Source organism: Bombina bombina, chromosome 3 (assembly GCF_027579735.1).
Source record: "Bombina bombina isolate aBomBom1 chromosome 3, aBomBom1.pri, whole genome shotgun sequence".
Classification (NCBI taxonomy): domain Eukaryota; kingdom Metazoa; phylum Chordata; class Amphibia; order Anura; family Bombinatoridae; genus Bombina; species Bombina bombina.
The window spans coordinates 145230141-145246296 of record NC_069501.1 but is presented as its reverse complement, the minus strand read 5'-3'; positions in this window follow the sequence as shown (position 1 = coordinate 145246296).

Here is a 16156-nt window from a genome sequence, read left to right as displayed (position 1 = left end):
AAGCCCCCAGGCCAGCCCCTCTGCAATAAAATGATACCCCCAGCAATAAAATGATGTCCCCAGTCCCCCTGCAATAAAATTATGCCTCCAGCCAGAAATGATGTCCCAGCCCCCCTACAATAAAATGATTCCCCAGCCCCCCTGCAATAAAATGATGCCCCCAGCCCCGCTCAATAAAATGATGCCCCCAGCACCCCTGCAATAAAATGATGCTCCCAGCAATAACATGATGCACTGAGCCACCCTGCAATAAATGATGCCACCAGCCCCACTGCAATAAATGATGCCCACAGCAATAAATCGAAGCCCCCATGCCAGCCCCCATGCCAGCCCCCCTGCAATAAAGTGATGCCTCCAGCAATAAAATCATGTCCCCAGCCCCCCGGTAATAAAATGATGCCCCCAGCCCTCATGCAATAAAATTATGCTCCCAGCCCCCCTTTGTAATAAATTATGCCACCAACAATAAATTATGCTCCCAGCAATAAATGATGCCCCCAGCCCCCTGCAATAAAATGATGCCCCAGCCCCACTGCAATAAAATGCCCCCAGCACCCCTGCAATAAAATGATGCCCCCAAGCCATGCTGCAACAAATTTTGCCCCCAGCCCTGCTGCAATAAAATGATGCCCCCAGCACCCCTGCAATAAAATGATGTCCCAGCAATAAAATGATGCCCTGAGCTCCACTGCAATAAATGATGCCACCAGCCCCACTGCTATAAATAATGCCCCCTGCAATAAAATGAAGCCCCCAGGCCAGCCCCACTGCAATAAAATGATGCCCCCAGCAATACAATGATGTCCCCAGCACCCCTGCAATAAAATGATGCCTCAAGCCCCCCTTCAATAAAATTATGTCCCCAGTCCCACCTGCAATAAAATTATGACTCCAGCCATAAATGATGTCCCAGCCCCCCTACAATAAAATGATGCCCCCAGCCCGCTGCAATAAAATAATGCCCCCAGCACCCCTGCAATAAAATTATGCCTCCAGCTATAAATGATGCCCCCAGCCCGCTGCAATAAAATGATGCCCCAGCACCCCTGCAATAAAATGATGCCCTGAGCCCCCCTGCAATAAATGTTGCCACCAGCCCCACTGCAATAAATGATGCCCAAAGCAATAAAATGAAGCCCCAGTCCAGCCCCCTGCAATAAAATGATGCCCCCAGCAATAAAATGATGTCCCCAGTCCCCCTGCAATAAAATGATGTCCCCAGCCCCCCCTGCAATAAAATTATGCCTCCAGCTATAAATGATGTCCCAGCCCCCCTAACATAAAATGATGCCTCTGCGCCCCGGCAATAAAATGATTCCCCAAGCAAAAAAATGATGCCCCCAGCCCCCCTGCAATAAAATGATGCCCTAAGCCCCCCTGCAATAAGTGATGCCACCAGCCCCACTGCAAGAAATGATGCCCCAGCCCCCCCCCCCCCCGCAATAAAATGATGTCCCCAGCTCCCCCCACTATAAAATGATGCACCCAGCACCACTGCAAAAAAGTGATGAACAAGCAATAAAATGCCCTCCACCCCATAGAGTGTTATTTTTATCAAGGGATAGCTTTCTGTGGACCAGTTTCTGTTTTAGGTTGGGTGGTTGTCTGAGTGCCAGGATAGGGGGTTTTGGAAAGATTTTTTGGAGTGTGGGATCCTCTAAGAGCAGTGGCTGTAACTCTTTTTTAAATGTTCTCATGGGGTGTTGAGGGCAGAATTAATTTGTTTGTTTATAACCCTTGTGTTGTAACCTTTTTCTCTGAATGATTAGGACAGTGTGATGAGGTGTTTGTCACGGTCTTTGGTGTCTGAGCAAATTCTGTGATATTTGGTGGCCTGACTGTAATACATTGTATATTCCACACTCTCTGTGCATAGGTACGCAGGTAAGCCTATGTCCACACTTATTCCCCTTTTTTTTCTTTCTTTCCTTTCTCCTTTTTTGACTATCCTTCCCCTCTATACCTTATTTCACATCTTTATACATATTGATTCTATGTTGATATATAGCTTTAAGTCAGAATATGCTTTGTGTATATTTCCCCTGTCTGTTATCCTTCACTCTACACTGTCTGCCTCTGTCTCCTAAACCCCGCTCATGATTTTATTGGATGTTTGCGTGGTTATATACCTGGACAATATTCTGATCTATTCCTCCTCTATTCAAGAACATCGTAAGCATGTACATTGGGTTCTTTTAAGACTTTGCACACATCATTTATATGCAAAATTCATGAAATATCTTTTTAGCTCGCGTTTTAATATATAATCTGTAAATTCCATCAAATTGGTCAGTATTGCTTCAGACTTGAAAAAGGAAGACATTCTTCCAAAAGCTTGACATCTTATAAATGTATAGTTAGTCCAATAAAAAAGTATCATTGCTCAATGCAATACTCTTGTTATTTATATATATATATATATATATATATATATCCATCTTTAGAGATGTATATGTTTGTAATCTCAATGTTGAAGTCCTTTGCCTGCCCTTTTTTTTTCTAACACTTGAGATCCAATATCTTTGAGCCTTTATAACTTTTGTGTGCAACATATTTAGTATAATTTTTATTAAATAGTGCTATTATGAGTGTAAGTGTACTTAATATAATTTTGATTTGTTTTGTGCAACTTTTATGTTTTGCGAAACAGTTAACCAGAGTTCTGAAATTGCGGTAATCATTCTAATGTAAATTGCACCGACTGGTGTTTTCGCGATTGCTGAAAATAAAAATTACTGTGCCATTTGTAATCTAGCCATCGGTATTTTATAATCTCTATTAAAAATTCTAATCTGGGATTTTCACAAAGCTAATGAGGGAATGGACCATCTCTCCACCTGAAATATATGCCTCACTATCTCTGTTGTGAGTGAGTCAAAACCTCAAGCTCATCTGAAGCCCAACTGTAACCTCTATAATTAACACCTGAAAAAAATCAGAGAAGAAAAATCTACCATTCCTCAATAATATCTGGAAATCATAAAATGGGCATTTACTCCATATCCCAGGCTTGTCTCCAACCAAACCTTCTACATAGGGCAAGAATACAAGTAGCACACTTTTTTTTCTTTAATGCTAAATGTACTTAAACTAAATTATTAGCACTGCCAGATTAGTGTGCATATTACAAATTGAAAGTATAAAGTTAGCACAAGGAAAGTAAGAGCTAACTTCATGACTTCAGATATCGTGACCGTGCTAATTCCTCCCCAAAGACTTCTATGAGGCATTCTACAAAAAAGGCTTATTAGTTAAAGTTTGCTTACTTAACCAAGACAGCACTAGATCAACTGCACTTAAGAGATAAACTTCCTGTTACGTCTTATGCACCCTAGAATAATTAAACCAATAAACACACAACAGGTTTTGGGCTAAAGACCGGTCACGGTCACGTTTATTAAAAAAATAAATCTCTTAAATTAGGCTATGTAAATATGTCAACTTAGGCAACTTTAATAACAATAACAAAGAACTGTATAAAGTTCTTAACAAACTGGTGACGGCAATGAACTAGGTAGTTTAAGCCCTACTAACAGACAGCCAGGGTCCTACATGGTGTTTGTAGCACAGCACAGATTGTGCATGCCCAATTGGCAGAGAGAGAAAGCTGTAAGCTGGTAGAGCTATTTGGCCTACGATTCATAGGGGGGAGTAACCCCTAGGTCAGCACCTAGCAGGCATAGCCTCCCCCATCCTAGGGCATCACTCTTCTCTCTCCCTGCCCGCTCTCTGGGCCCTGACCAACCTCCACAAGAGTCAGACTCCTCTTGCCACCACAACTGACCAGCCCTCCTAATACAATAACATGTTTATAAAATTCCAAATTGCCTGTTTTTTGTTATTTTTAAACTACAGAGAGAAGAGCTTTATGAATGTTCCTGAGGAAAATGTCTAATCCCACATCCATGAGATGGACGCCATCAGGGCGATAGAGAGCCTTATTGTCAGCCATTAGAGTATCGTGCCTTATGGCAAAACCGCCTGACGCTGTGACCGTTCTCCCCATTTCCCTGTTCAGCTTCTTCTTCACATTGTACACAGTCCTCTGCGTAACAATGTACCTCCAACGCAGTCGAGCAACCACGTTGGACCACCCAATCTTGACATCCTTAAGCCAATGGCATACCCAATGTATGTTCGAAGCCATTCTCCTAATTAGGTCCAAAACTGGAACAGACCCCATGTCGTTCCCCCCTATTTGCAGTACAATAATGTGAGGTTGCCCCCATCTCCTATGAGCATCCTGAAGAAGAGAAGGCAACTATTCTCACATTAAACCCCTGCACCTCAGCCACCGAATGCTAGCTCTGGATGCTGTAAATCCCAACTGCTGCCCGTCCGTCCGCTGCAGAGCCATGATGGATGCCCAATGCACGAATGAGTGCCCCACTATCCAGACGTGCATCTGGGAAGAATTCTTGCCTGAAATAGCATGACAAAAGGCTGAGCCAAAATGCTAACTCTTGGAAGCAGAGAATTTCAACTACCCAAACCATCGTACCCCTGTGACCCCCCATTTTTGGGCCTGGCCCTAATGAAGCATTTCCCCCAATGGACGAATATAAAACTTAAATATATCTGATTTCCACCGCCCTAGCCTCTTGATATCCACCTCAGAGGACCCACTGCTAACCGCGCTCACAGAGGACCCACTGCTAGCCGTGCTCGTGGCAGCCCCAATCCTAAATGAATGGTATGCAATTCTCGCAGGGTCAAGGCCCACAGCAGACACTGCCCTAGCTAGCACCTTTTTAAATTGAAAAATTGACAGAGACGAACCGTCCTCGTGTACGAATAACTGTGGAGATCCCTGTGGTCTCACATGACAATATTCCTCAAAACTCCTAACCAGGCAACATTCCAGGATTTCATGTCTGTGTAGGGGGAGCTAGGCCCCCTTCCCCTCTGGATTTATTTTAGACCTGGGGACTAGCAGTAACAAACCACTTTTGGTGGGTTTCACATGCTCCCATTTGATAAAACTAACCACGCCAACCTTGGATGAAGCCATCAATTCCCCTACTCTCAAGGCACTCGCCAGAGCAAACGAGAAAGCTGCCAGAAAGAGCAAAGCCTCGTACCTTTATGAGCACACTGACTGCAGTGTCCCCACCAGCTCATGCAATCTCAAAGGTGTGATGGGCTCCCTACGGTCCTTGTTGCGTGGGGACGAGCCTGAGTAGTCAGCAATTCCAAATGTTTTGTAAAAGAAAGAAATAGCAGACAACCTGCCCTGAGCTGATAATCTAGACACCCCCTGCCTATGCAAGCATGCTAACCAATCAAGCAAATGTACCTGTGTAGCCGATTGGACCTGGAATCCCTGTCGGCTGACAAAGCAGACCCAAGCCCTTAAGTGGTTTTCATAGGTACTTCATGTCTTAGGTGCCAAATAAGCCCTCACTAGGGGGATGACACTTTCCAAGCCCCCGCCATCTGCCAAAGAAAAGGGGGCTAGTTAGACCAGTTTGCTCAGCCCATGGCACCACCCTCCTAAACTGTTCCCATTGAAACCTAGATAGCGCGTCTGCCACTACATTTTTCACCCCAGGCACGTTCCGGGCTGTAAAGCTAATGTTCAACTGCAAGCAACGCAACACTAGGTGCCTCAAATATGTTACCACCCTAGGGGATGAGGCCGACAAACGATTTATGGTGTAAACCACACTCATGTTCTCCGACCAGAAAATTACAGACCGATTAGCCAATCCACAGCTCGATTGCCACTATGATTGGAAAAAGTCCCAACCCAATCTTCCAGCCAAGGAGCCACGCTCCATTCGCCATTTAAGTAAGCACCATACCCAAAAAACCCTGCTGCATCCATAAAGAGGTGCAGCGTTTGGTTTGAAATAGAGTCTTTCCTCCATAGGCAGACACCATTGTTTTCCTCAGAAATTCTTCCCAAACTTTGAAGTCCTCCTTCATCTTGGTGGACACCCTGATCATAGCTCTATGTCCTCTAGGACCCTGCAGCTGACTCTCCAACCGCCGATTAAAGATTCTACCCATCGGTATTGCCCTACCCGCAAAATTCAGCAACTCCAGCAGGAACTGTAGTTCCTTGATGGAAATAGATTCAGCACTAACCACAGACAAAACCACCTGCAACAGGTGGTTGACCTTGTTCCTGGGAAGCCTGCACTCCGCTGCCCATATAGCTATTTCAATCCCCAGGAAAGTCAGACAAGTACAGGGGCCTTGCGTTTTTTTAGTTCGCCAAAGGCACCCCAAATCTCACCCTTCATATCTTGCACAACCCCCATCAAGCGAGCGCATTCATCAGAATCAGCATCCCCCACCAGCAGAAAGTCATCCAGGTAGTGGGCAATGGCCCCACCCCTGGAGGCCTTTTGTACCACCCAGTGTAAAAAGAAGCTGAAACTTTCAAAAAGCGCGCAAGATAGTGAGCATCCCATGGGAAGACATTTGTCCACATAGAATGCCCCGCCCATCTTCATGCCCATGAGCCTGAATGCAGACGGGTGCAGGGGGAGTAGCCGAAACGCAGAGTCTATGTCCAATTTTGCCATCAGCGCCCCCATTCCTTTCCCCCTGATGATCACCAACGTGTCGTCAAAGGACTGATAATGTACCGAGCTTAATACTGGGTCAATGGCGTCATTCACTGATGCACCTTTTGGGAAGGATAGGTGGTGTATAAGTCTAAACTTGCCTTTTCAGGTATAATCCCCAATGGGGATACCACCAGATCAGACAGGGGTGGCTCCAAAAAGGGGCCAGCTACTCTACGCAATGCCACTTCCTTGCCCGATTTTTCCTGCACTACCTCTGGGTACTCATAGGACGATTTAAGGTTACGGTGGACCGTGGAACCCACCATGTGCCCACCCATGGGAATACTGAACCCCTCCACCAACCCCACCCTGAGCAGCTGAGCTTCTCAGAATCAGGGTAATTTGCCAACCATGGCCCCATGGCTGCCGAATTATGGGGCATTGGGGCCCTTGTTACCATGGCCCCCTTTGGAGACAGGCTTCTCCATGCCAGGCTCCCTCCTCCGACTACATTCCACCCTGGGGTGTGGGCCACTGCAGAATTGGCAGATGTGACGAAAGGAGCAACCTGCCCCCCTGTCACATTGCTTGTCCTGGAAGTTCCAGCACTCCCTACCCTGCTTTTTTGGCCGCAGGGGAGGACTGCTAACTCCCTTGCACAATGCTGGTGGACCGTTTGCCGTACCCTCTAGCCACAATTTGGACCACAGGTGGAGATCCTGAGTCCCAAAATGCAAGAAGACCATGTCGTACTCCCGCCATGCGCCTTCCTTGAACCTCGAGTGGATATCATATATGGTATCCTCATACTTGAAAAGATTATGACCTTGCGACTGCCACTTGTCCACATAACAGTTTGCCAGCACACGAAAGCAGCACTGCCAATCTTCTCTGCACTTTCTTAGGGCCGGTACCGTCCGCTTGTTTTTTTCCCTGGCCCTACACGCCTCTGGTGAGAGTTAAAACATGTTGATGATGTGGGGAACTTCCGGGCAGCGGCCATGCTCAGTCGCACTGACACATGCTGCTAAAGCTTTTCACTAAAAACCTTAAATTACTTTAGTCTTTAGCTGATTGACCCATATATTATTTTGTGTCGATCTACACTTTGTAACCCACTATTATTGAGCTTGAAATTGAGAGAATCGCTATTGGCATCGGCGCCTGGAGCCATTACAAGATCTTGGCCTTTATTATACACCCTGGGAGGGCTCACTGGGCCTTGTCGTTAAGCAGTACTTTGGGTGCTTTACCTAGGAAATTAGCGTCTTCTGAGGCTTTACAATTATGCTGGTATCCCATCTGCTCTGAGAACTTGCTATGGAGGATGCTGGGGCTATTATCACGGCTATGCAACAACTGCTGGAAGGCTACCTAAACGTATTTGCAGTGAGTATAAGCACAGGACCCGCTACTCACCTACACTGGGCCGTTAACAGATTCTGCACGAGATTCAGCGGATTCGAAGGTGAGATACAGAGTGGCTGAAACTGCATAGAAAATTACGGGGCATGCTGTAAATCTGCCTGTGAAATGCTCTCTCTCTCCTCTAACACAAGTAGATCAGGCATTTGGAACTCCTGTTCTCCCCGCTAAAGCTCCTTCTCAGAAGGCTAGATCCTTATTGCTACTGTCACCAACCTTGTTTAGTACTGATCCGGTACAGCCTGGACACCCTTTTGCAATGTCCCCATGCGCAACCCGATTTCAAGCAGTAGTACTGGTGACAAGATGGCGGCCAGTCGGATCAGCTTGCGGAGTCTTCATTTGCTTTATCCCTACTGCAAATTGCAAGCGAGAAGTGAAATCTGGAATTGGGTAATAAATTTGTACCTCATTTACTGACTGGCTTTGGATACCTGGTTTATTTCAGAATGGGGGACCTCACATAACGGCATCAGCAGACTCCTTTAAGAACAGTGTTCATTTGTTGGACTTTTATTTTCATTTTAGGTATTGTGTTTTAATATAGCTTTAAGAGCAGTTTTTATTAGCATCTTCTGATGGACACTGAGTAGCTGGGCTAAATATAAAAGTTTTGCCTTGATTCCTGTACTTATGTTTTATCTATCTTTGAGCTTTATCAACTATTGGAGGAGCTTTTCTATTGGAACATGTCTTAACCGCTGCTGTCTTTTATAATATATTATTCAGTGTTATATTATCTGTAGACCCATGCTACCCTGGTTAAGATATTACGTATTTTATATGTATGGAGGCAGCTCAGTTGAACATATCTGTAGGCATATGCAACACACGCTCCATGCACTAGGGGTTTCACTATTTCCTGCCTGTGGCCGAGGCGGGAATCATAGTTAACATCACAACATATAACACTGAGTAGCCATGACCCGCCATATTACACCTACATCTCACAAGATCTAACTGGTTTACTTAACTTTGTAACAGACAGCCCTATATTGCTATTGTCCTCCCCCATACATATGTTTAATACTATATACTTAGGACCCTAAACATTTATAGTTAAACATGTCACTGTTTTCTGTTAAACCGAGTTCATATTTTTTCAGCACTAAAGATTATATTTGTGTATATTTTTGATGTGGTATATTCATTGTTCAACTTTTAAGTTCTGAATCCATTTGATAGCTATACCTCAATATTTGATCTGTATGATATGTGAGGAGTATGCCTAGCTAACAACCCTATGAGGCCTCTATTTTATATTAGTCTCCAATCCTTATCAACATATGGTAATGTGCTCTTGAGTCCCCACATTGCATATAGGATCTAGACCTTTTTTGGCAGGTACCTTCCATCTCTTTAATGTATAACTCGCCAGCATTCATTATTTTCTATCACAAACTATATCATATGAAAATTATTCTATAAGTATCATATATTCAAGAAGAAAATGTTTTTATCATATAACCAACCTGAATAAATTTAAAAAATGAGGTTCTTGACTGGAAATCCACAAGTGGTTTCCATGGCTAGCAATAGTCTCCCATATAATTTCATATGCACATGTATGAGGTCCAAGAGTGGCTTCTTATACCATCTGGGAGGCACTCAAGAATAATAGGCATTCTATCTGTATATTATATCTCTAAAATTGTCCCTTTGATGTGTTTATGGATTTGTACCATATGAAGTTTATATGTTATTATGCTTGTTTTTTTTTGTTCATTTATGCCTTGCCTTGAACCTCAATAAAAATATTAAAAAAAAAAAAAAAACATGTTGATGTAGCGTCCATCTTGAATTTTCTTCACCACTTTAGCTTTCCGGTGCCCATACAAGGAGTGCACTAAACTTGGGTAGGTGTTCCCATGAGACGCTAATTTCCTTAACACTGCCACGGCCCCCACTCCAGTGCTAGCTACACTGAATTCCTGCACAAATTGAACCACCTCTGTACCCGGCATGGGAGGAACCTTACCCTTAGCCTGAGCCCCAACCTGCTTTTTAATCATCTTAAACATCTCCTTCTGACCTTTCTCTACTAAGCCCAAATCATCCTCACTCTCTGAGTCTGACTCACTAGTAGATGTGCCCTGCACTACGTGTGGTGCTGTGTGCAGTAGGTACTCACCACTGGGGGCCAATGGTGGAGAAGCTCCTGCTGGTGACAGCTGCGATGTGGAGGCTGCCATGGCTGGCGGTGCGGCTGCCGTTGCTGCTGTATCCTGCCTGTATGTTGATGTCATTGTGCTGGCAGCTGGCTCCACTGTGACTCCCTGGGGAGAACTCTGCGCATCAGAATGGAAGGGGCACCTGCTAACCTCTCCTGCACTCCAACCCCACACATACCCAGAGCAACCGCCACTGCCCTGCAGATCACATTCTCACTCATACCATGGCCCCCAAGTACACCCACAGTGGGACCTTGTGCCCCAGCAGACCCTGCATCAGCTATCCTAGCATCAAAATTGCATTCCCCACAGAAGTATCCCTAACAGACGTGCCCTCTTGTTCCTGCGCATTTATCCCCATGCAACTTCCCATACAAGTATTGACCACATACGTCACATCATCCCCGCATGGAGCCCTTCTTCCACCCGGAGTTTTATGCTGGCCTTCCTACTCTGCCCTCTTCCCCTCCCCTCCCATCAGGAGCCCAGTCGCCTGTGCAGAGTCTCCCCGATTTACCAGGGAGGACTCGCTGTAGCAACCGGCTCCTGCTCCTTCTGTTGCGTCTTTGACTGTATCGGCCATGCTCCTCCCCACTGGATGAGTCATCTGGGGAGGAAGCATGCGCACATAGACCGGAAGAGGTGGGGCTTAATGCCCTAGCAGGCCCAAGTAGACCGGAGGCCACTGGGCCCAAACCAGTCCCACCAACGGCTCCCAAACCACTGGAATTGGCCAAGCATGCCGGGGACAAGGTCCCCATGAATGCCTGGGCCAGAACCAGCACTGTCTGGATAGCCACTGGGGGTAAGGCCTGCAGCTGCTGCCATGACGATTCCCCGGCAGCAGCTGCAGCAGATGACAGCCCTGCATCCACCTGAGAGCCATGAGAGGCAGTAACCTGTAGGCAGGACTGGGGGGCAATGAGAATGCTGGGGGCATGCTAAGACATGGTAGTGGGCACAAAGGTAGCATGATCCCCAGCCACATGGCCAGCCATTATAGTAGGGGAGACCTGGGGGATCCCTAGATCACCTGGGGCTTGGTTAGAGGAGAAATCCTTCAGAGGTTATTGGGGTCCAGGGCCTGCTGGCAGGTCCTGGTGGAGGCCCAATCCCCTTCTAACAGCACTTCTAGTCACAAACAGGGGGCTACTCGGGGCCTAGCTGGGGGAGTAGGGGCTACCACATCTTCAGCCTCTGATGCTCTGCTTCCTCTTGCAGATCCCTGCATGCCCAGTACCTCCTGTACGACCTCACAATACTGTTTAGGTGGCACAGACTTTCTCCTAGAGCGCTGCATCACTGGATCATGAACACAGAGGAAAGCTCCCTTGAAGTCTAGAACCAGGAACAAAGAGGGCCAGACCCACTGCAGCCAAGACCTATAAAGGTAAGCAGAAACACATGCCCCCACACTTGCAAAAATGTAACTGCCAATTACCCTCCAGACTTCAACTCAGTTATCCCTTAATTTTGTTACAGGCCCACTAGAGGGCCCACCACTTCCAAAATCTGCTCTAAAGCCGAAGATGAATTGGGAATACATTCCTATGTTCTTCACATAGAAGAATATAGGTTTTGTGGCAGTTAAGTCAATTGAATGCAACTATTTTTTTCACTCATTATGTACCCACCTCATGGAGGATACATGCATACAATTTTTTAAATATTGAACTTGGAAAAAGCGATCATTCCCCAAGTTCACATCAGGTTGTAATTTAACAAAATCTGTTTTTTAGGATTAACAAAATCATGGTTGCTAGGAAACATATATGCATAGGAGAAAATTATATATATATATATATATATATATATATATATATATATATATATATATATATATATATATATACAGGGAGTGCAGAATTATTAGGCAAGTTGTATTTTTGAGGATTAATTTTATTATTGAACAACAACCATGTTCTCAATGAACCCAAAAAACTCATTAATATCAAAGCTGAATATTTTTGGAAGTAGTTTTTAGTTTGTTTTTAGTTTTAGCTATTTTAGGGGGATATCTGTGTGTGCAGGTGACTATTACTGTGCATAATTATTAGGCAACTTAACAAAAACAAATATATACCCATTTCAATTATTTATTTTTACCAGTGAAACCAATATAACATCTCAACATTCACAAATATACATTTCTGACATTTAAAAACAAAACAAAAACAAATCAGTGACCAATATAGCCACCTTTCTTTGCAAGGACACTCAAAAGCCTGCCATCCATGGATTCTGTCAGTGTTTTGATCTATTCACCATAAACATTGAGTGCAGCAGCAACCACAGCCTCCCAGACACTGTTCAGAGAGGTGTACTGTTTTCCCTCCTTGTAAATCTCACATTTGATGATGGACCACAGGTTCTCAATGGGGTTCAGATCAGGTGAACAAGGAGGCCATGTCATTAGATTTTCTTCTTTTATACCCTTTCTTGCCAGCCACGCTGTGGAGTACTTGGACGCGTGTGATGGAGCATTGTCCTGCATGAAAATCATGTTTTTCTTGAAGGATGCAGACTTCTTCCTGTACCACTGCTTGAAGAAGGTGTCTTCCAGAAACTGGCAGTAGGACTGGGAGTTGAGCTTGACTCCATCCTCAACCCGAAAAGGCCCCACAAGCTCATCTTTGATGAAACCAGCCCAAACCAGTACTCCACCTCCACCTTGCTGACGTCTGAGTTGGACTGGAGCTCTCTGCCCTTTACCAATCCAGCCACAGGCCCATCCATCTGGCCCATCAAGACTCACTCTCATTTCATCAGTCCATAAAACCTTAGAAAAATCAGTCTTGAGATATTTCTTGGCCCAGTCTTGACGTTTCAGCTTGTGTGTCTTGTTCTGTGGTGGTCGTCTTTCAGCCTTTCTTACCTTGACCATGTCTCTGAGTATTGCACACCTTGTGCTTTTGGGCACTCCAGTGATGTTGCAGCTCTGAAATATGGCCAAACTGGTGGCAAGTGGCATCTTGGCAGCTGCACGCTTGACTTTTCTCAGTTCATGGGCAGTTATTTTGCGCCTTGGTTTTTCCACACGCTTCTTGCGACCCTGTTGACTATTTTGAATGAAACGCTTGATTGTTCGATGATCACGCTTCAGAAGCTTTGCAATTTTAAGAGTGCTGCATCCCTCTGCAAGATATCTCACTATTTTTTACTTTTCTGAGCCTGTCAAGTCCTTCTTTTGACCCATTTTGCCAAAGGAAAGGAAGTTGCCTAATAATTATGCACACCTGATATAGGGTGTTGATGTCATTAGACCACACCCCTTCTCATTACAGAGATGCACATCACCTAATATGCTTAATTGGTAGTAGGCTTTCGAGCCTATACAGCTTGGAGTAAGACAACATGCATAAAGAGGATGATGTGGTCAAAATACTCATTTGCCTAATAATTCTGCACTCCCTGTATATATATATATATATATATATATATATATATATATATATATATATATATGTCTTAATTTGTGTATGTGTGTGTATACATGTTATAATATATATATATATATATATATATATATATATATATATATATATATATATATGTTTATAAACTAAAAAACACATTTTTCTAACACATGGACATTTCTTTAAATTGCAGAATAGGTATATTATGTCACTGAATCACAAGTGGCACAGGTGTGAATAAAAATTATTGCAAATTACAGATATATGACAGATATCATTCATTGTTTACTAGACCTGCTTTCTTTTACAGTTGAGTAATGAGTGAGAACTAAACATTTTGCTATGGTAAATTATTACCTCTCTTTCTATGGTTTGCAAGGTTTTAAAAAAAGCAATTTCCTTTTTTTAGAAGACTATTATTTGTTTGCAACTTACAGAATTGAATTAACTTTTATTGCTGTCCTTATGACAGGAAGAAAATTGAGGAGGGATGACAGAAATATCTAAAATCAAAGGTTGAAATTGTGAGACATCATGTGTGAGAGTGTGAGATTAGTGCAGACATTTTGCGTAAATATTTTCCTTTTTAGATATCATATCTAATTTATCACCAAATTGTTAAGATCCACATCCAAAAAGCTTGACTAGTTTATCTCTTTTTCAAAAATTGACATTTTCAGAGATGCAAATCCCAGTAACTATTTTCCCCTGTCAGATATTCAGTTTATTCACAGTCTGATACATTTTGGTTAGTAAATTTCTCTATGTGCTTAAAAAGTGCTGTCAGTAAGAATCTTGCTGGCAAACTGATAACTTTAATACCCGGGTGTTGGCAATTACTGACATTCTCAAAGCATTCACTATTCCAGTTGGTATTTGGCATTAACTATGAACCTTTCTAGAATTTACTAGATTTCCGCTAGATGGTACAAGCATAAAATTCCTTTAACATTCTAGTGTTTTTAATTTTCTTCACAACTCTACTACTTAATTCTTTGTTAAGACTTTGGCTTATTTTGACATGCTTTAGAAAATAATAAAGAGTCCTCTTAAACACGTATTTCATTTTTCATTTGCAGCTGAGATCATCAAAAAAGATGGCAGTTCCCACATGAAGAAAAGTATTGCGTTATAATTATATAGATGACATTTTTAATATAGTCTAATCTGACATGGACAACTAAATCTCATTTAACACACATAAATTAACATATTATCATTATATCAGATTAAAATGGTTTAGTTAATGACCCAACATTTGCAAATTGATGTGCAATTTTAAAGGAATGTCTGAATTGGTGTTAATTAAATGTAATTTACCTAATCCTTCTTCAGTCACCTTCACTATCATAGAAATTAAAATTACTTCTAAAACACATTTGGAATTATGTCATTGTTTTACAATTAAACATACTTCAATATATATATATATATATATATATATATATTTTTTTTTAATATCTTTTTATAAAAATATTTTTATTGAAAAAATATATTGCATATGCATTATAAAACAGTAAACATAATGACCAGATAACAAGTGGAGCGCTATTTAGTGATTTTGCTTAAGTGTAAGCTTCAATAGAAGTAAGATTTGGTGAATCAGGTAGTGCGCGTATTGCAAATTAAAATTAAAAAGTTTGCACAAGCAAAACCCAATGCACACCAACAAAATATCACAACTGTGCTAAGCATTAAAGTGACCCTTCATCTGTATTTCCACGTCAAAATTCGCTCACGCTCTGCATCTCTTATTTACCAATCCGCGATCGAATTGAAAAACCACTATTTTCCATCAGCGATCGTAATTTTACACAACTTATCATTAATAACCCTTTTTTCCACTTACTACATGATTGATCGCACGTAAATTCGCTCTAATCGGAAATGATCATTGTTACAAGTAATCCGTCTGCTACAACTTTCACTCTAACTTCGCGTGATTTGCTTCTTGACCATTTAAGTAGCGAATACAATAGGAAACTAAAGGGGGTATCAAACTGATACCAGGTTGAACTACTTAAATGAAATGACTAGACTACAATAGTTTCCATATTGGTTTCTGGATCATTGAATGAAGATGGAGACATTTTTACATGTGTTTCTATCCAGATTGATTCAATTACGAAGAAGAAGGTCTATACAGGCACCGGTTGAAAATAATGGATTGCAAAGAAGGAGAGGTCTACGAATGAGAGTCCCTAGAGTTTTCCTTCCACGTTTGGGTTTTGAAGCCATTTCTGATCGGGAGGTTATCCAGAGATTCCGTTTGGACAGAGAAGCTATTATTAAACTTTACAATGAAATAGCAGAATGCCTGAAGCCTATGACAGCGCGTTCACAAGCCATACCTGGACTATTAAAACTGTTGACAGCCTTACACTTTTTTTGCGACCGGTTCATTCCAAGCTGTGATAGCGTTAAAATTGGCATCAGCCAGTCTGCTTTTTCTAGGCACCTAATCAAAGTCCTTTATGCATTGATTATGGTCTTTCCAAGGTACGTGTGCCTTCCATCAACTCCTGAAGATTGGAAATCTGTGAAGTCTAACTTTTATAGAATTTAAGGAATGCCTAATGTCCTTTGAGCCATCAATTGCACACATGTGGCAGTCAAACCAGCACGA